The 23,163-nt window shown below is 34.0% G+C and overlaps 1 protein-coding gene across 1 annotated transcript in view; it reads left to right on the top strand.

Moving 5' to 3' along the window:
- LOC144837872 (alpha-L-iduronidase-like) overlaps positions 1–19,413 on the top strand; it is an 87,023-nt gene extending 67,610 nt beyond the window's left edge. Inside the window, exon 16 of the transcript XR_013611562.1 lies at positions 19,257–19,413. The gene's annotated coding sequence lies outside the window, so the exon portion shown is untranslated. The remainder of the gene's footprint in view (positions 1–19,256) is intronic.
- The last annotated feature ends 3,750 nt before the right edge of the window (positions 19,414–23,163 follow it).

Below are 23,163 nucleotides of genomic sequence, written 5' to 3'. Positions count from 1 at the left end.
TTCTCAAGTATTCTCAATGTACTTAGTATACAGTACAAATTACGTCAGAGTAGGGCAAAACATCTGACCAAACATTTTTCTTTACTCTATAATAGTTCTCAAAAGTGTGAAGTATTCAAACCAGATCCATTTTATGTTGAAGACAAACTTTTCTGGAATTTTAAGGAGCAAGCTGCCAGAAAATAAACTGTAAACCCAATATAAAACGTGTACACCTGTTGCTGATACGTACTACATTCTCAAATAAACATACTTTAGATTGATATTTGAAGAATATAATAATTTATCATGTTATAACATTTGTTGGCAATTACCCAAATGAAATTGTATGCGACATAACGTTAGAAGCATGTCTATGGACTTCGAGCATCTATAGGATACTTGATAAGGGTAATGCTAACGTTTAGAAGTATATCTGTTTATATATGATGTTTTTAATGATAATTTATAGTCAAAGAACATTTGTATACTGTTTAGATTATATTTGAGCCAGTCGCGATACTCTCTGTCAAGATATGATTTGAAATAGTTATTTGTATCTTGTTGTTAAAGTGTGCGCCCTCTATTGTTGTGGTATTTGTACACTTATATGCAAATTATGCTTGTACACTACAGTATAATGCCAATCACGTAAAACGGCATTGAAAGGGACGTTGTGGTTGAAGGCGGTGTTATGTGCGAGGCCTTACAATTTATTATCAGTGTTTCCAGGATATGTATGTAGTATCATATGTTATTTAAAGAATAAACCCTGCATAAAATTAAGCCTTCGTGTACGAGTTATTAATAAAGTGTCGCTTTATTACAATAATAAATTGTGCCGTTATAGGAAGTACCTATAAGTCATTGAAGCCACTGTAGTTGATTGCGAAGTCCGCCATTGTTTTTTGAGTTTTTGAGTTGCAGAAACTGATCAGGACTGTATAATAATTGATTGCTAATTGTTACAAAATAATTTGGTGATCTAGGTTGTCTCTGTGTTGCGGAGGCCGCCATTGTTATCTGCGTTGCGGAAACTAATCGAATTTGTTAACCCAATTGTTTATTCTGTGTTGCGGAATGGAAGACGATTCGAAGTTTGGTTTAGGTGGATACAATTTGAGGAAGGTGCCCGCTCAAACTGAAAAAGGAAACCAATACAGGAAGGAGTTGGCACAGGAAAATCAGGATTCATCTAGAAATTCATCTCGTTCATTTGGAACAAGTGCAGCCAGCAAATCTACGCGGTCTATGCGAACTCGTTCTTCTGCTAGAAGTTCAAGATTTGACATAAAGGAGAAATTATTGAACTTGGAAGAACAAAAGGTGTCCGTTAAAGTGGAGCTGGAATTTGCGGAAGAAGAAATGCGGTTGAAACATTTGCACCTTGATAATGAAACAAAATTAATGAAACTTCAGCAGGAAAAGGAACTTGCCAAGGTGGACGCCGTTCTAAGTAAGGTAAAACAATTAGATTCTAAATCCGTTACCTCATTTATGGAGTACTTAGACGAATTACCTACACAATCTACAGATGATATTCAACAATATGTTGATAACATTCCCGAGAAGAACGTTGAACGTAATTCAGTTGATGCTACGTTTGCAACACAACATTACAATACGTATAAACGGCCAACAACGGTATCTTCATTTGGGCAGTATGCGCCAATACCTGGGGTTGTTACGTCGTCGATTGCATCTACTTCATATATGACAGTTCCTACTATATCATTGCCAATAATTACCTCACCTAAAGCTATGACAATTCCTGTACCGACGTGTGTTTTTGCTCAAATACCAGTACCTACAATGACTAAGAATATTAACTCTATGCCTGTTCGGGCAACGTCATCTTTGTTGCTTCCGTCGACATTTGTGCCAGTTAGAGTAACATCCACAATATCGTTTACTCCATCTCAACACATTACAGTTCCATCATCGTTTACTCCATATTCACTTGTTACTTCATTACCACCACAGCGTGTGGAGTCTCAATTCTTGATTCCAGTTTCATCACAAAATATGAACTTTCAGATTGCACCATCACTTGCTACTACGTTACCACCACATCGTGTTGCATGTCAAGCCACGACGCCAGTCTCATCACAAAACTTTCCGATTTCGTCACCATTTGTGCAACCTTCACAGTTTAATCAGCAACAGTTTAATCAGCCACAAGCACCGGTTATGAAAGAGTTAATAGATTCATTACGATTACCAACAGTAAGGGTGGAAAGGTTTGATGGAAACCCTTTAAAATACCCCATGTGGGAATGTGCATTTACCTCTTTAATTGAATCTAAAGCCATATCAGTGAATGAAAAGTTGAACTTACTAAGTCAACATCTGTCAGGAGAGCCGCTAGCCATGATAAGTAACTATATGTTACTACAGTCGGAAGAAGGTTATTATCGTGCACGTAGTGAACTTAAAAATAGATATGGTAACAATGCTGTTATTTCTAAGGCGTTTTTGTACAAGTTAGAAAGTTGGCCAAAGATCCAACCAAGAGATGCGCCTGGTCTTAGAGTATTTTCAGATTTTCTTAACGAAATCGTGGTAGCTAAACAAAAGATTCCAGATTTGGGAGTTTTAGATTACCCTCAAGAGAACCTTAAACTAATAAAGAAGGTACCTTATTTCATAGAAAATAAGTGGCGAAATATTGTACAATCTTATGCTAATGTTGACTCTTTTCCAAGTTTTGAAATATTTACAGGTTTTGTCAGAGCAAGGGCTGATGAAGCCAATATACCAATGTTTATTCAACAACCAACCGTACCACGGATCGATGAACCAGAGAAGAAGCATCAACGCCGACAAACATCTCAATCATTTGCCACCAAAGTGAACGTGCTCTGTACGTATTGCACTAAGGACCATCATATAGATGACTGCGAAGGTTTTAATAAGCTGACAAGACGTGACCGAAAGCAGTATCTGTGTGAACACAAGTTATGTTACGGATGTGGTATGACTAATGAACATCTAGCATACCAGTGCTCTAATGCTATAACATGTAAACATTGTAAAAACAAACATTTATCAAGCTTGCATATTTTTAAGCAAATGATAAACGCACTGTTAATACGTCTTTGTGCACCTCCGTTACAAGTAAATCATCAAATACTTCTATGATAGTGCCTGTTTGGCTTCGAAGTTCTCGATGTCCACAGAATGAAATTCTAATCTATTGTATTTTGGACCCCCAGTCTAATACTTGTTTTATTTCAGATAGCATTGCTGAGAAACTAAAGTTGGAGGGGAATAAAACCAATCTACTTCTGTCAACTATGCATAGCAAATCATCCGTGTCATGTCGCAAGTTTAGCCACATGGAAGTTGTTAGCTTTGACCGAAAGACTGCGATACCAATTCCTACAGTTTTTTCTAGAGATCAAATTCCAGCCACCAGGTCTCAAATTCCTACTCCAGCTGTTGCAAGTAAGTGGACTCACTTGAACCGCATTTCATCTGTTATTGTTCCTTATATGCAGAATGTGCCGATAGCAATGTTAATAGGAAACAATGTTCCAAATGCCATTAGACCTAGAGACATAATAGCTGGTGGAGAAGATGAACCATACGGACAACTATCAGCTCTTGGATGGGGTGTCGTGGGCACCATGTGCCAAAGGGTTCCGGAAGTGTCGGTGTCTAATCACATGGTTGCTTCGGAAAAAGACTCGATTGTATCACCGAAGAATCGTTTGGTTAGTCAAACTAATGCCAAAGAGATGATTTTGATAATGTATGAACTAGATTTTAATGACGATAAGCCTGGTCAATCTGCAATGTCAGCCGATGATCGTAAATTCATGGATATCATGGAATCAAATGTAGTTCAGCGTACAGATGATCACTACGAAATGCCTCTGCCCTTTAAGATAAGAGAAGGTATGCCGAATAATCGTAACATGGCTTTAAAGCGTCTAAAACAGCTTAAACACAAACTAAATCATAATTCAACCTTTAAGAATGACTACATGAACTTTATGGTAGATGTTCTTGAGAACTGTTCAGAGAAGGTTCCTGTAAACGAACTGGACATGCGTAATGGTGAAATTAATTACGTTCCCCATCATGGTGTATATCACCCGAAAAAGAAAAAACTTCGTGTGGTATTCGATTGTTCAGCCGAGTATGCTGGAACATCATTAAATAAACGTTTATTACAGGGACCCGATATGATTAACAATTTATTTGGAGTCTTAACTCGTTTCAGAAAGGAACCAATTGCTATTCAAGCCGATGTGAAAGGAATGTTTCACCAGTTTTTCGTTTCAGAGCCTGATCGTAACTTTCTTCGATTTCTATGGTGGAAGGACGGTTCTGAAGAAATAGTCGAACATAGGATGACTGTACATCTGTTTGGCGCAGTGAGTTCGCCTGCAGTCGCTAACTTCGGCCTACGAAAGGCTGCTGATGATGGTGAATCTCAATACGGTAAACCAGTTGCTGACTTCATACGTAACGACTTTTACGTCGACGACGGTTTGAAATCTCTTCCATCGGAAGCTGATGCAATTCAATTGATCGACTCTTCTACTAAGATGTGTGCTAAGGCAGGTTTAACATTGCATAAATGGGTAACTAACAATAGACAAGTGTTAAATTCAATTCCCACAGATTTGAGAGCAACCGACTGGAAGGAGATTTCTTTACACGACCAGTTACCTATTGAACGTGCTCTTGGTGTTGTTTGGTGCGTGGAAACGGATACGTTCGAGTTTCGAATGGAATTTAAAGATAATCCAGTCACTCGCCGTGGAATTCTCTCTACTTTAAGTGCAGTATACGATCCGTTTGGTTTCCTGGCACCTGTATTGATTGTTGGAAAACTGATTCTACGAGAGTTGTGTATGTCTCAGCTTGATTGGGACGATCCACTTGCAGATGAGATGTATCATAAGTGGGCCAAATGGCGAAATGATATAATATCAGGAATCGAGAACATTAAGGTCAAACGATGTTTTAAACCGGTTGATTTTGGTTCCGTGAGCAAGGCAGAAATGCATTTTTTCTCAGACGCAAGTGAATTTGCTTATGCTCAATCATCTTACATCAGACTAATTAACACTCTAGGACAAGTGTCCGTATCTTTTCTTTTAGGTAAATCCAGGATTGTACCAAAAACCAAAACCACTACCATTCCAAGGTTGGAACTTGTTGCCGCAGCCTTATCAGCACGTATGAGTGGATTGATAACGAGAGAACTGGCTTACGATGCTACACATTATTATTGGTGTGACAGCAAAGTTGTTCTGGGGTATATCCGAAATGAAGCAAGAAAGTTCAAGGTATTCGTATCTAACCGCATACAACAAATTCATGACCACTCCAGTACCAGTGATTGGCATTACGTTCCATCCGCATCTAATCCAAGTGACTCTGGTACAAGGGGAGTGAGTATTGTTCAGTTGACGAACTCTACATGGTTAAATGGACCGCCCTTCTTGCATAAAAACGAGCCATTACCGACTGCTGAATCTTGTGTGGAAACTGCTGATGTTGACATTTCAGACGAGATGCGGAAGACTACTTGTGTATTTTCTACTTGTATATCTTTAGATTTGTTTCAGAAATGGTTTATTAATTTATGCAATAATTTCTCATCATGGACCAGGTTGCGCAGGGTAATCGCTAGATGTCTTATGTGGAAGAAACGACTGATGGATGCTGCTAAAGTTAATATAAAAGAGGGTAGCATATTTAAATCGATTTCTTCTGACTGTACCATACCTTGCGTAGATGACATTCAAGTAAGTGAGAAGTTAATATTGAAACATGTTCAAGATCAACACTTCTATGATGAGAAAGTATTACTAAGTAAGCTGTTAAACACGAATAGTTTAGAGGATCGTAAATCAGATGTTCAGCTGAAAAGATCAAGTTTTCTATATGGACTAGATCCGTTTTTAGATGAAAACCAACTTATAAGAGTTGGGGGAAGAGTAAAACGTTCCAAGTTTGCATTTGATGTTAAGCATCCCTTGATCTTACCGAAAAGGTGTCATTTAACTAATCTTATTATCTCGCATTTTCATGAGCAGATGAACCATGCCGGGAAAGTTTCAACCTTAAATGAAGTCAGACAACGAGGCTATTGGATAATCCACGGTCTATCTACAGTTGGCGAATTGGTTCATCGTTGTGTGATCTGCCGCAAGTTAAGGGGTAAATTATCGAACCAGAAGATGGCAGACCTACCAATTGAGAGGATTTCAGATGCTGCACCGTTTACCTACAGTGGAGTAGATTTATTTGGACCTTTTAACATAAAAGAAAGAAGAAGCCTCGTAAAAAGTTCCTCCACCAGGTATCTTTCAGAATGCTGATATGTACTGTAGACGGCGATGGAGACGAGTGCAACACTTATCCAACGAGTTTTGGTGTAGATGGCGAAAAGAATACTTATCGTCAATGCAGTCACGGTCAAAGTGGACGTCACCAAAGAGAAACTTCAAAGTTGGCGACGTAGTGCTTTTGAAGGGAGACAACGTTCCACGTAACATCTGGGAATTAGCCAAGGTTATTGCACTGCATCCAAGCGACGACGGGCTCGTAAGAAAGGTTTCAGTCTTCGTTGGACGACGACAATCCGTGCTGGAAAGACCTGTGCACAAACTAGTGCAGTTGGTGCCAGTTGATTGAACTTATGAACTCGATAATACTAGAATCATGGTTAGCCATGCTCTTATATAAAATGTATTGCGAATAATATGGATTTTGGCGATTCGCCATACTGATGATAATCTTTGATTGAATAGACCTTAAGTCTTAATCATAAGTAATTTCATTATTGTTTCAAATCCCCGTCAGTGGAGCCTGATCGTGCTGTTTAATGTTTGTAATGTGTTATTATATTTTATGTTTTGCAAAGATCTCTAGTATCGTTTGCAAGGGAGCCATGTTAAAGTGTGCGCCCTCTATTGTTGTGGTATTTGTACACTTATATGCAAATTATGCTTGTACACTACAGTATAATGCCAATCACGTAAAACGGCATTGAAAGGGACGTTGTGGTTGAAGGCGGTGTTATGTGCGAGGCCTTACAATTTATTATCAGTGTTTCCAGGATATGTATGTAGTATCATATGTTATTTAAAGAATAAACCCTGCATAAAATTAAGCCTTCGTGTACGAGTTATTAATAAAGTGTCGCTTTATTACACTTGTATGTAAACATAATTGCATTTTTGTTAATGTTAATTAGTAAAGAGGAACCATTGTAATCAAGGAAGTAGAAGGTACGTAATTTGTACGTAATATGTGCGTTTGTTATATCGAGTATGATGATTGCTTTTTTCATGAAATACTGTTTCAGGCTGTTGTTTTTTTATATATTTTTGTTGCATAACAGGAATATTTTAATTGTTTCGGCGAATTGCTGTAGTCGGCTTAAATGTACAAAAGAACCTGATATCACCACCATTACTTCTTTTAACATGTCCCTTTTTGAACATTTTAATTACTTTGCCTAATCTAAGCAACGTAACATACGCATGTTGTTATCCTTTTTATGTTGTTCTATATTTTGTGCATGGTATTATTTTAAATTGCTCTTTTCGTCCAAATCCCGTTCCACTCATTTTGGTTAACAATCTCCTCCGGAGAACAATTTCAGAGTTTGAATCAAGTTTAAATTTTCATCTCGTAAAAGTGCTAGGTCTCCTATGGTTTAATACGCTTTACTTTACATTTACGTGTCTGTGAAATGTCATTACGCCGTGAAATAAATTGTGTACATTTTATATTAAAGGAGAACAATTTTCGGATTGAGTCGTCTTGCACAAACATACATAAACCCATTGTGCTGTTTAATAATTACATAGGCCTAAAATATAATCATTGAAATAGCTTTCAGCCATTAAGTATAATTATCACCATTCAGTAAAGCATACTGTACACTTTATCATGTAATGTAGCAGTAGAAAGTAGTCTGTTAAAGCATGAATTCAACTACTGTATACTTTCAAGTGATTGAGTAAAGGAGACCTTATTCCACTTATCTTGCTAATCAACAGCCAATTGTTAGAAGCCGTAATCTACAGCCAAGTGCGTTGCGTTAATAGAACTGATGACGCTTCTCTTTCTTTATCTGACTATAATCTTAAGCTCTGTCTACACTATCAAACTTTATGTGACAACAAAATGTGACGTGTTCCTTTAATATGGACATGATGATGTCATATCACTACCATATTTAAGCATATCACAACCATATTTGGGCACATCACAATTTTTTTCTCAAACTAGTTTGATAGTGTAGCTTTGCTTCTGTTGACTATTCGTCTTTGCTGTTCGACTGCTCTCTTCCGGTGGTCGGATGGTCTGCTTTTAACTTTTCAATAGTTTTTTTTAGTTATTTGTTTATCTGAATTTTGTTAAATTCAATCAATTGTTAAAGCATGAATCATACCACTTGATGTTGCTAATCAACAGCCAATTGTTAGAAGCCGTAGGCCTATGCCTAATCTACAGCCAAATGCATTGCGTTAATCATCCGAATAACCCATTGTTAAAAACATGAGACAGAAAATATTTTTTTGGAAACTCATACAAATTTCAACTTCTGTTGCATGAGTATGAGTATATAAACCGAATAAAAAATATATACATATGGATCTGTACTGCGATGATTCATTTCTTTCTACTAAAGATAAAACTAACATTGTCTTGAACCATCATTAGTGGTTAGAATAAATAAATTATCAGGAATTAGATTACTAAAACTAATACTTAATGTTGATATCTGTATCGCACCTGTTTTTATAAAAGTACATTGAATTATATCGGTGTGTTTGATTTCTTTCCAAAGTTTTATTAAAATTCAAAATTTCTGCCGACATGCATTCGTATTTACGAGTTTTTTTTTATGTTACTTACATTCATTTTCTCCCATTTTTATGTTTGCTTATAAAAACGATTTCTGTTTTCCAAAAAGTTGTATTTCGTATGTAGCCTTTCTAAAGTTTTGTTGTGAACTAGATTACTAGATAATACAAATGTTTCGTTTTTAACTAGTTTTCTTTTTCAATGCATCTCATTTGATCTTCAATTTCTCTATTAATATCATTTACTGGTCGTAAATTTTCTACGGGAGCCATTTCAAAATCTAGTTCAATATGCAATTTAAGTTTAAATTTAATTTCCAAGTTTTATAACATCAATAAACCAATCACCAATATATCGAAATATCTTAAAACATTCATAAGGAAACTGATTGAATGGGCTAGTCGGTCAATGTTATTTATTTATGGTGTTCTGATACATCGAAATCATCAAAGTTTAAACCTTTTTTTATGAAGATTGAGTAGGCCTACATTTAGTAAAATTACGTCATAAGTAGGCCATCAAGTTGGCATCAACCGTGCACAGTTCTTCGTTTTTCTTCTTTACATAAATAAAGAGTGCATGTTGTCGTAAAGACCAAATGTCTGTTTAAATTCTCAATTCTGTTTATTAAGTGACTGCATATTATGTTCGAGATTTTCTTCCCTTTTTGTCGTTAAAAGCTTGCATACACATCTTCATTATTAAGAAAGTGCAATGACTATTAGCAAATTACATAATGTTGTTTTATGACAACAGGCCATTATATTTACATTTTAATGACATTATGACCCATAAATATAGATCATGTTAATCAAAACACTATGAATTGGTTTTAGCCTACTTCTCATATTCTGTGAATATTGAGATTGATATGTTATGAAGGAAGACATTCTGCACAAGATTATAGAATTATTTTGTTAGTTGACAAGTAAGCCACGCGATCATTAAACGCGGTTTGTCATTTTATGGAATGTTATACGCAAATACACACTCTTATGTCTGTTGGTGTAAACATGTTATCAACAGAACATTGTTTATCTTATTTTATTTCACTTTTCTTATATTAGGCATATAACAAAATTGATAGCTGATTGAACTGCGTAGTTTTTTTGTTTTTCACCAGTCACTTCTAACTATAGAGCGCCATCACAGTAAACTTTTAGCCAATAAGGAAAGAGATATAAGTATATCCAATGGTCATGCGCATAGGCGGTTGATTACTTTGTAACAACACGGGATTGCATTTCCCTTAGTTTTTTATGTGAAAACGAAAATCAGTTATATATACATATTATTTTCTTTTCATTGAAACTTTTACTTTAGAAACTCCTTCAAGAGGACTTCCCCGAGAGGAGCCAAGAAATTTAACGTATCGTTTTGTATTCTAACATATATTAGCCTTTGTTACTAAGAATGTTCATAGCAAAATAGTTTCTTAAACTAAGTCTCCTTCTCGATGCTTTAAAAATATATTAACAAATGTTTGTTTAAATAAGAACATTTGTTTTATTCTACGGAATCTTACTATAAATAACTTTACATTTATTATAACGGAAAGCTGTCACTTAAAGAATTATTTTAATCTATATAAACACATGTTTCTAAAAGGCCGTTTCCAAGTTATACCCTTCGGCTAAAAATCGATCTATAGTAAAATGTCTTGTGTCATAAACAATAAATTTAAATTGTCAACTTATATCCAATTCATGATTTCAGGCCAATTGAAACGCACATTCTTCAACATTGTTAGGTACTAATACATTATATTGTAAGGGAACCTTTTACTACATTTTCTAAATGGTAATAATGCCTGTAGATTAATATCAGTATTGTCGTCGGCAGTGTATTTGTAATGAATGCATCCGATGTAACACAATATTTTTTTTCTCACATGCATATCAAAAAGTATCAATAGATAACGTTCTTACGCGCGCGTCTACTTCGTGTACTGGCGTCACTGACTGTTTCTCATCAGATTTGAACACATTTTCATTTATAGTGAATGCAATACGGATTTATTTGAATAATATTATAGATAATTATGTTATTATACTAATCACGTGGATACAACAATATTAAAATACTGTTTCCAATATAATGATAATGTATTAAAGTGAAACGTAACCACTATAGCTAGGCCAGTACTCAATCGTGTAGCCATGGATATATCACTCGATTCACTGCAATGATCTCCTCATACGCTATTATATATCCAGTGTCATAGGAAAATTCTGCAAAACAAGCTGGTTTATGTTAGGATATACCTATGATACAGGCGTCATATGTGATACAGTAGCGCAAATCGTCTTGATGTATTGTAGGTTCATGTATGTGCTATTCTGATCACGTGATTGTAAATTGATTTGTTTAATAGAATTATTGTTACCTATACGAGTTTTGGTTTTATCCTGTAATGTAACGGGAATCTTTTCATGTCTTAAATTTCAGTTTTTCAAGAAGGCTGACAAACCTGATACATCAGGTTTTTATGTTCAACGTCGCTTTTTAAACCCATATCGATTGCATTTGATAGATTATATATATATTCATTGTCAAATAATAGTGTTGTCCACTTAAATAACATTGCATACAAGTAAACCGCTACCTCAATTGATCGTTTTGCAAATAAATAACTAGGTTGGCAATCACATTATTTTCAATATTTAAAATCTCTTATGGACAGGAATGAAGTTTTATCAACATAATAAATTAGCTAATTATTTAATATTGTATAACGAAACGTTCTCATTTAGTGAGGTTTGTTTTAAAACGTTCCAGCCAATAGGCCTAATAGTTAGGAATCACACTTGAAGCTAATGCACATCTGTATACATTCACATGTACATGTGATTATTAACATACACATGAAAAAAGTTTAAATAGGCCTAAATACGATTGTGTTGTGCTTAATGTTCTCTATTATTAATCGTGTTTAGTGTTTATTTGGCTATTTGTAAAGCTAGGTTGAATCGTTCAAATTTTGATAAAAATTATACGTGCTTTTTTTACGCGCGTTAACAAAATGATGTATCGGTATCATCTTATGGTTATACAGATGATATCGGAGCCTCAGCTGCAAGTTTCGTCCTTCTTAAAGAACAAAACCTATTAAACAGGAGTTCATCCACCGCTGTAACTTCAAAAATTGTAAAAAAAAAAAGAAAAGAAGAAGAACTCGAGATGGATTTCTGGGAAGTGATCTCCCTAATAACGAAGATTTAAAATAACATTGATTTTTCTCCGAGTATAAAATTGGATATGGGTGACATTTGCGAGATGAATGTTCTTAGAAAAGGGTTCACTTTCAGTTTTTAAAATCCAATGATACAGCAGATTACTTTGTAATCTTATATGCACCTGTTTCCAAAGCAACACATTGGACTTTTTGGAAAAACATTACGGTGTTATATTGACGGTATTATTGGCATGGGTTCGAAATCGACACGATCCTAGTTCTGATCTTCTGGGATAAGTGTGTTTTCATTGGTCTGAGAGTGCTTTCTTTGAAGATTGGTGGCAGTATAACACGAGGGTGTTAGGGGCAGGTCACTTGACCGATTTCAACGGTGCAGACCACTTCACAAATTGATATAACTACAATAATAACCGGTGCTTTATATAATACTATTGCGTGTATGTAGTGTATGTATAGTTCTTTTCAGGTTAAGGTTGGCTGATTTTGGAAGATAAATTATTTATATACATGTTCACCAATAGAAAATAAAGAGATTTACTGTAGGTCCAGTGTAGCCTCAGTACAGTGTATCCATTTACTATTGGTAATCCTTGGCCTAAATACATAAAATTAAAAAAAGACGTTCAAAATATTGTATATAAAAATCTTTAACGGATATTTGTATATCAAATCTCTCAATAAGTAAAAGTATTTTATATAATGATTGAAATGTCTGTAATGCCTTCTTCAGATTTATAACAAATTTAGATCGTAGTTTAAAATTATGTATCTAACCTTTTGAATACCCTTCAATCAACGGATGAACGCGGGGATTTTCATGTTTTTTTTTCAATTTAAATGTCATATATTTTGTGCGCTTGACTTGTCATAATTGGACATAAGTGAGTACGCCACCTAGAAAAAAGTTGCGTTATACACGTATGATCATGGCATACATTTGTACACTTACGTTATATATCCGTAGAAATTGCTATCGATACGTGCAAACAATACTGTACGTAATCGCGCTACGCATATACGTATCACGCTATTCATATGAAAAATTACGCTGCGTACAATCACCCTCATAACGCGTAATACAAAATACGTAATCGCGCTACGCATATGTGCGTTGTGTGTCTTCGTGATGCTTGCCGATTAATTGCCTTACTACTTTGACACTGTCTACGAAGTAAATAGTTAAACTGAGATTATAGACAACACACTAAAGAGATTTCAAGCAAACTATTAAAAGGTTAGATTTAAGTGGTAAATCGAGATATTCATTTCCAAATTATCGCTGTAAACGTACATTGGTTAGTGTTATTGTTGATTAGCAATCACGAATCATGCTAAAAATGCCACAGAGCATTGTCCGTTAGTAAGCAATACTTCTATGAATATATATATATATATATGTATATATTAATGCATGTATTTAATTTGAAACTAATAGGTAATAGTATGTTTTTCAAATAAACTGCGGTGACATCAAAGAACCGAGATGCTGAACTCGCTCGTTGTACAAATATCGTTAGCAGACGACACAAGATTTCTTTGCACTTATTTGATGAATAGATACTGAATGTTTATAATGATAAGTTACTATGATTTTAATTTTAAAAGTGTGGTATTAAACATTAATCTGCGACATGTGTTAATTTAATATCAGATAAGTTTCAATCGCTAATATGAACTATTTACTCATCTGCCTGACGTCATGGCCGTTCATTGCAGTCAAACAGTTAATGTAACCAAAATCAAAAGTTAAGTAAACTTCGTAAATATCATTACTAAGTAGGCCTACAATATCTAAACGATACATTTATGAATTTTAAAATTTAACATTTGTTAAACACGCTAAAGTACATCGTTTATTTCACCACCATGGGAACCTCTGTAAACAATAATAATACCGTGTACGATACCGTACGCCAGCTTTACGCCGTAGGCCTACGTGTTAACAAAACCCCTTCATGTTTTCTGCAAATCATTAAGTATGTACATTTATTAACCGAAAATGATCATCATAGACCTGCGTAAGATTGCACAGGTGATCGTGAATCTAACGGCTATTTGACGTGACGTTTATGTGTCGTGCAGACGCGTTATCCTAATGATGTTCTCGAGTACATTCCCGCCAACCATTTATACGTCATGTAACCAGCACGTAAAAGAGTGCACCGCTGGTTTCGATGAAAGATATCTCTTAAAGTTTCTGATTAGCCGCGGATGATCAGGCTTTATTTGGTGTATGAATTAATTCATACGCACGATTCAAACATCACATTGTTTGAAATCTATTCGTATACTGTTTAATGACTGTAAGTTCTTCATGTTGGTTATGCGTACTGAAATTCAATGTATTTTGACACGACGGTTTTAAAAGAATTTTCTATTAAATATCGTTGTATGAGCTCAGACAACAAAAAGGTAAATAACAGTAGGCCTAATTCAATTAAATGCAAAAAACATTTATTTTTTTTATATTCATATTTGAGTAAATCATAATGTATGAAAAAGGTGAAAAGGCAAAAAAACCTAAAAACATTTATCTATCAATTGGAAAAAAAAATCCAATTGAAAACTTGTATATTGGGAAGACATGTAAGAATATTATATACTTATATATATAAATGTAAACATAACTGCACATACACACATACATCACAGACACACACACACCAACAGTAAAGGAAGCAATTTCGTAAAGTTTTTAAAGTTAAAAAATATTTTTTAATTTAATATGAATAATATATTCAATTTATGACGAAACTAATTTAGTCAATACTAAAAACTACAAAGTTGAAAACGATATTTATAAAACTATTTAAAAAATTGTATGTATAATAATTATTATTGAAGTTTGTAATTGAGAAACAAAATCCGATTACTGACAGTTCAATGACACAACTGAATAAAACAAAATTACAATTCACACGGGAAAAGGTTACATGTAATTTGTACTGTATTGTATTAACAGTAATTAAGACAAAAAAACAGATGACTTATACTAATTAAATTGTTAACGGTGCACTATTACCATGACTTATATCACAGACAAATTAGTATTAACATCACTTAAAGGTGCACTATTACCATGACTTATATCACAGACAAATAAGTATTAACATCACTTAAAGGTGCACTATTACCATGACTTACATCACAGACAAATAAGTATTAACATCACTTAAAGGTGCACTATTACCATGTCTTATATCACAGACAAATAAGTATTAACATCACTTAAAGGTGCACTATTACCATTACTTATATCACAGACAAATTAGTATTAACATCACTTAAAGGTGCACTATTACCATGACTTATATCACAGACAAATTAGTATTAACATCACTTAAAGGTGCACTATTACCATGACTTATATCACAGACAAATTAGTATTAACATCACTTAAAGGTGCACTATTACCATGACTTATATCACAGACAAATAAGTATTAACATCACCTAAAGGTGCACTATTACCATGACTTATATCACAGACAAATAAGTATTAACATCACTTAAAGGTGCACTATTACCATGACTTATATCACAGACAAATTAGTATTAACATCACTTAAAGGTGCACTATTACCATGACTTATATCACAGACAAATTAGTATTAACATCACTTAAAGGTGCACTATTACCATGACTTACATCACAGACAAATAAGTATTAACATCACTTAAAGGTGCACTATTACCATGTCTTATATCACAGACAAATAAGTATTAACATCACTTAAAGGTGCACTATTACCATGACTTATATCACAGACAAATTAGTATTAACATCACTTAAAGGTGCACTATTACCATGACTTATATCACAGACAAATTAGTATTAACATCACTTAAAGGTGCACTATTACCATGACTTATATCACAGACAAATTAGTATTAACATCACTTAAAGGTGCACTATTACCATGACTTATATCACAGACAAATAAGTATTAACATCACTTAAAGGTGCACTATTACCATGACTTATATCACAGACAAATTAGTATTAACATCACTTAAAGGTGCACTATTACCTTGACTTATAACACAGACAAATTAGTATTAACATCACTTAAAGGTGCACTATTACCATGACTTATATCACAGACAAATTAGTATTAACATCACTTAAAGGTGCACTATTACCATGACTTATATCACAGACAAATTAGTATTAACATCACTTAAAGGTGCACTATTACCATGACTTACATCACAGACAAATAAGTATTAACATCACTTAAAGGTGCACTATTACCATGTCTTATATCACAGACAAATAAGTATTAACATCACTTAAAGGTGCACTATTACCATGACTTATATCACAGACAAATAAGTATTAACATCACTTAAAGGTGCACTATTACCATGACTTATATCACATACAAATAAGTATTAACATCACTTAAAGGTGCACTATTACCATGACTTATATCACAGACAAATAAGTATTAACATCACTTAAAGGTGCACTATTACCATGACTTATATCACTGACAAATAAGTATTAACATCACTTAAAGGTGCACTATTACCATGTCTTACATCATAGACAAATAAGTATTAACATCACTTAAAGATGCACTATTACCATGACTTATATCACAGACAAATTAGTATTAACATCACTTAAAGGTGCACTATTACCATGTCTTATATCATAGACAAATAAGTATTAACATCACTTAAAGGTGCACTATCACCACATATTAACATGAGAACTTATCGGTTAAAATGACTATATTACTTGCTGTAAAAACAGTTAATGACTTATAAATTCATTCAGTTTTCTTTTATTTATTTCTTACTTCATACTCATTAGAAACATGAACTACACATGAAGTATTAAAGTCACCTATTTGGAAAAGTGTATCACTTGATAATGCACTATTAATCGCTGTAAAAACAGATAACATAGACAGATAAGTACTACCATTACTCAAAGGTGCCCTTTTACTCGCAATAATCTCAATAAAAATTATAATATGAATAATATTCTTGTTTATAAAAAAATCAATTGAAAGGAAATATCGATGCCATTATTAAAGATAAATTCTAACCCGAGAAGTACATTCCACCTTATGAAATACAATAATAGTGTTCGGTTGAGAAAAGAATAAATATTAGTTTATCTAGGTAAGTATGCACAAAATAAATTTATTAATTTAATTTAGCACTTAAATTTACCAATTATCAATGTTTGCATTCAGTGCGTGCAGCAGCATCTACCAGTAAAAACGCAAAGATAATAAACGCTGGTCATAGGTGAATGTTGTTGTTTGTTCATATTAAATTCTTATTTGTTTGATAATTAAAATAGTTACAAATTACTAAATCAATAGTGAAAACCAGGGAAAGAGATAATACACCTGTTTGCTATGTTGAAATTGAGTAGAATAAATATTAAAACTAGAAGGGTACTCCGAGAGTGCATACCTCCGCCTAAAGTATAATTCCCCTACATATTCCCCTGACAGTATTGTTGTGTCTTAGTGTTGAGTGTGATTAGGCTAATTGTACTACACCTTGTGAATTTGAGTTTGGTGTAATGGTAATCTGTACAGCCTTTCACAGTTGAGATCGCTGGTTCAATTCCTGCTGAGGATATTTGTTATTCATCCTTTTTTTTAAATATATATTTTATTATTATTATTATTATTTATTATTAATAATATTTATATTTAATTTTATTTATTAAGACTGCTCAGTACCAGATCGCCGACTTTTGAAAATTGTATCCTATTTTTTAACCTTAGCAGGTCTGAAAATAATAATAAAATGTGGTCCAGAATTAGGATCCTGGTTCGGATTTCGCCCAAATGACGTTGTTCCTGATAACATATCTATCTGTGATTTCAATTTGGTAAAGATTTGACAATAACTTTTTGAGTAATCCTGCCATGTTTGCACAAATGTCATGGTTGTTCGCACATTTGATGACAAAATGTTTGTACAAAATGTGTTTATTTGCAAAAATGTGACTTTTTGCACATTTCACGGCTCAACAAGGGAAGAGAACAGTTGAACGTCCAAAAACAACAAGAAAAGACGGGTGGTGAAAAGAGAGAACAGAGTTGGAATAGAAATTATGGAACTAAGCCAAACCTGTGGCTAGGAACCGGGTGCAGTCTTATGTTCCAAAGGGCCCGAAGAGGATAGACATAGACAGACAAGAGATTACTGTTGTATATAAATATCCACCGTAATTGCATATCGGACCGAAGTGGAAATAAGAAAACGAAATTGATTTTTGATATTTATAAATGTACAGCATTGGTTGATCTTCATTTATAAATAAAGAAACTTAAATCTCAAAAGCAAATCTATATTCTACACGACCGCCTGGTTGGCCTATACCGTACTTCTTATCCGCCCTACCCACCATCTAGTTCCGTTCACTCTGGGTGAAATTATAAATTATATTTCAAGTTTAGAAAGGTTGAGGTTAAATGCACTGATGATAGGAACATGTTAGTAAGTAAAATACAGCTGAATTATTAAATACCCCTCACGTGGGGCCTACTTTTCAGTGAGTTCAAAACCTTAACCTTAGTGATTTTCTAATTACAACTCAAAAACTACTAAATAATACTAAAACCCGGTTCCAAACTTACGGCTTAATTGGAGAAAGATCTTTCGTATTGCTGCACTTAGCAGAGATGTTGGGATACGAGAATGAAGCAAGAGATAAATGGAATTTATAAACATTATTTCTATAGTCAAAGGGACAAGGACATGAATGTGTATGTGTCTAAATTTAGAACTGCATGGGAGTCAGAACAACATGGATTTATAACTGATGACATATGTTTATAAATGAGTTTAATATTATATTACCATTCTGAAACGGATTGTCATGCATCTCTTTCTATTGAAATTGAATGTTATTGTAAACGATTTATTTACCTTTCATGAAATAAAAGTGAAGTTAACGAAATAAATAACTTTAAACGTCATTCGTAAATGTGATTTAACAGCAACTCACGTCTTACTTAAAATTAAATGTTACCCGTGAAATACTACCGGAGACTCGGGTTTCCCGAAGCATTATTCATGAATGAGAACCTTTTGTGTACACTCACTAGAGGATGAGCGAGCGAAGCGGTCACACCCTTTAGTTATATTAATTTAGACTAAGTAAAGACGCTTGACAACTAAAGAGGGAGTTTACTCTTGTTAACTTAGCTTTTTTTGAAGTATGCTTCTTGAATAATAACTTTCTGTTTATTTAAAATGTTTAGGATGATCTGTTACAATTTTGAATATATTAACCAGCATCGTGGTAATACGACCCGGGAATACGACGAGGTAATTCGACGGGACTCTGAAAGACAAATGAAGAATCGTAACTCCTGCAAGCTATTCAACCCAATATGTACTATAACTCGGTAATATTGAACTTTTAAAGCGTATACTTTAGATTGATTACTTATGAATTAGCATTAAAAGATTGATAACTTGATATGTGTAATAAAGTTGTAGACAAAAATGATATTTGATGGTGACTAAGTGCAATTAATATCCATCATTAAGATCAGAATAATATGCCAACCTAGGGCCGGCTCGAACCCCAACTCCCACACCCTATCTCCCAACCCCCCTCTCCCACCAAATCCCCGGACTTTTTGAAATGTAGTTTAAAACCTTCCCGGTACAATTGCGATCATTTTGATACCCCATATGTATGGTTACAGGCAGAAACAGAAATTTGTATAACGAACAAACATCTCGAAAGTGGGGAAAAGTGGGCCATGTTGACCCCTCACTTGGATGCTAGATAGCGGATGATGTTCAAATATAGTTTAGAACTTTCCCGGTACAATTGCGGTCATTTTGATACTCCAAGGTTACGTGCAGTAATAAAAATGTGTATAACGAACAAACTCTCTCACTTATAATATAGATTATCTGTATTCAAATAGGCCGCTGCTTTTGATACATTTTCCTAAATTAAGCATATATAGGTTTTTACCATGTGTTTTGTTTGTGCTTTTTTAATGGAAAAGGACTCTGTATTTGTATACAAAACCAATTACCAACACATCGGTGTGTTATTGCCGTCACGGCTAGCATTATTATTTGTATATGTTACCAGCACATAATTATACGGTTAGTTAAATGGTCCGTTTCTTTGCAGGAAATGTGTTTTCAATTCCAATTATAGTGTAGCTTTTATATTGACTGTGTACTGTATATCAGGATTAAAATTGTCTTAAGGTGGTATATAAAGTGTTATCAATTTAATTGATAGGCGAGACGCGTTCCATCATCAACATTGATTTAGAATTTCAATCATGGATCAAATGTATTTCATATCAAATTACTTTTTGAAGCATACGATTATTGAGAGAGAAAAATGGTATATTAACTGAGCTTGATGATGAATCACCGTAGAACTTGTATCCAATGTGTGACGACGATTGTGAATGACGTCACAAAGTTGATGGGGTACTTAATACCCATCTTTTTCTAAAATAATCGTTAAGACGCAACGGACATAAGCGCGACGCAACGGACATAAGCGCAACGCAAGTAATTTGACCATTCACAAGCGATGGATTATTCGGGCTTTGTCACTAGTTTTAAAGGACAACTTGACCGAGAACCATATTTTGACAACGTATTAGGGATGTACATATGATTTCAGAACAATTGCGAGATTTACGATATCGCCGTGCGCGCTCGCCGTACAGCCGTCGCCGCAAATTGATGTGACGTCAAGTGTGCTTAGTAACATTTACCTAACGTTTTCACTGTTGTTAACATACAAGAGATAGGTACCTGTCATTTCAATTGATGTTGTTTGAAGAAACACTTCAACATCCATATAAGCAAAAGAAACAATAACAATAATAAACATTTAGATTTGTTACGATTTATTTAAAAAGTGTGTTTACTAGAAATTGTCGCGCTTTGCCCTGAGGTAGCTAGAACTATGACGTATGATATTTATATCAAATTGCACCGGTAACCAGAGAAATGCCATTTCTCTCTTCGTGGTGACACTTGCACTTGAAGTTATAGCAATAGATTACGTAATGAGGTGTATGTGATTGTAGTCTATTTTCGAAAGACAGCCACCTGCTGCAGATGCAATCAAAATAAAATTATAAACATTAAAACATGTCTCCTTTCTGTCTATATAGAATTATATTTATACAACAAATTATTATTTCATTTTATACATTATTTTGTAGTCTATAATAATTTGTAATTTTTCCATTGAAAATCTATAAGGTCTCTTGTGACTTGAGAAAACATTATTTACGGCACCAATGCATCTTATCTTATGCGTTATTGATGTCATGGGTAATTAAAGTGTTATGACAATTACGATCTTGTGATACGATATCAGCGTTTCATAAGCGTTTTTGGTCTATGTTTCTTTAAAACGTGTTAAACCAATAAGAGAACAGGTCATGGGTCAATGAGTTATAACGAGGTTCGGGACAAGAAGGAGCGAAACCAATTTGAGAAAGTTTACATTATTTATTTAAGTACTAGGTAGATATACATTCCCATTTAATGGAATGTCAGTTCTGAGTATATAGGCCTAGATAAGTTGCATAGTTATAATTAATATTAGCAGAAATTAGTTTAAGAATGTACTTATATTCTTATAAAAAAACAATATCACACCAACGTAAAAGAGCGTTTCTCTAACGCCATTAATTACGTAACGCATCATTTAAATATAGGGTTGAGGTCTGTGACGTATGTAAATAAAAATGACGTAACAGGGATACCTCATTGGGATTTTTTATTAAATTATTCTTAAGCTCGGTCTACACTATAAAAAAAAGTGTGATGTGCTCAAATATGGCAGTGATATGACACCATCATATAATATATCAGTATGTCGTCAATATATGGGAACATCATATTTTTTTTTTGTCATATCAAGTTTGAGAGTGTAGACAGAGCTTTAAAGAAAATGTAAAGTTCATGATTGTTTTATTCATATTTTTTTTATCTGTAATATTTAATAAAGGCAATGCATTTACAAATGTTATATACAGTGGCATTTTATGCAAATTTCGAACGGAATCCTAAACATAAATTGAACCGACCTATTAATGTCAATGTTTGAAAAGATAAATGAAGAATTTATTAATTATTGGTTGATGCTCTTTCAATATTCTTTACATTAAACAAAACCAGGTCATGTGTAAATGGATCAAATAATTATCTCGTGGGTATAAACCAAATATTTAGACACTACGGTATCAAATATAGTAGTTTTGTCAGACTTGATAATCTCACATACTAAAAGTTCAGTATGATTCAATATTTTAATCTCGGTCATTGTATCTAATCTATATCGTGATTGATTGATTGATTAATGTATTCAATTCAAACAGATTTAATTTCGGACTAATGGAATAAGAAAACGACTGTTGGAATGTATTTTAATGTGTTTTATGCAGACGTTTAAAGTTCTAAAGAAGTGCGTAATGTTGAAAGCCAAATTGTGTTTTTTCCGTTTTACTTTGTTCCGGTTACGTCACATCATTTTACATTAAACGAATGATTCATGATTTATAGTAGAAAATAAAAAATGATGAATATAGACCTATTGTTTGAAATACGCGTACTGTAAAGTTTGGTTTCGACTTGAACGCAACGCAATGAGACGCAAGCGCATCGCGGTGGAACAGCCATCAACTATGGCTTGTGATTGGTCAACTTGCTTGTGTGCCTCCTATTGTACACCTACGTTGTATTGGGTCCGGGGACCAAGCTTAATTAAATTTCGGTACATAGGTTTATTTTATTTATTTATTTATTATTTCTGTGTATTTCTTTAGTCAAACACTGATCTTCCACAGGGCCCAGTTTTGGTGAGTGGCTGTATGTGACAGTGGCTGTGTGTGTACTAGTACATCGGGAGTAACCCTTAGGTTTTCGAAAGATGTGCTAGGTTCTTTTAAGTGCTGCTGAAGATGTGGAAGAATTACATACATTTACACTGTAATTCAACTGAATATCACAAGCTATTAATAAGTTCAAGTTGATCAGTTATAAATATTTAGCTGGCATTATCCTTTTATTAATTATATCATGGATATTGAAATGTGTACCTAATGGCCTAGTTTGAATTTATAGACAAGTTAGCTGATTCGTGTTAACATTGCTGTAGCCGCCGAT

Source organism: Antedon bifida, chromosome 3, assembly GCF_963402885.1.
Source record: "Antedon bifida chromosome 3, ecAntBifi1.1, whole genome shotgun sequence".
Lineage (NCBI taxonomy): Eukaryota > Metazoa > Echinodermata > Crinoidea > Comatulida > Antedonidae > Antedon > Antedon bifida.
The sequence above is the reverse complement of the archived record's forward strand: the minus strand, read 5'-3'. Positions and strand labels throughout refer to the sequence as shown.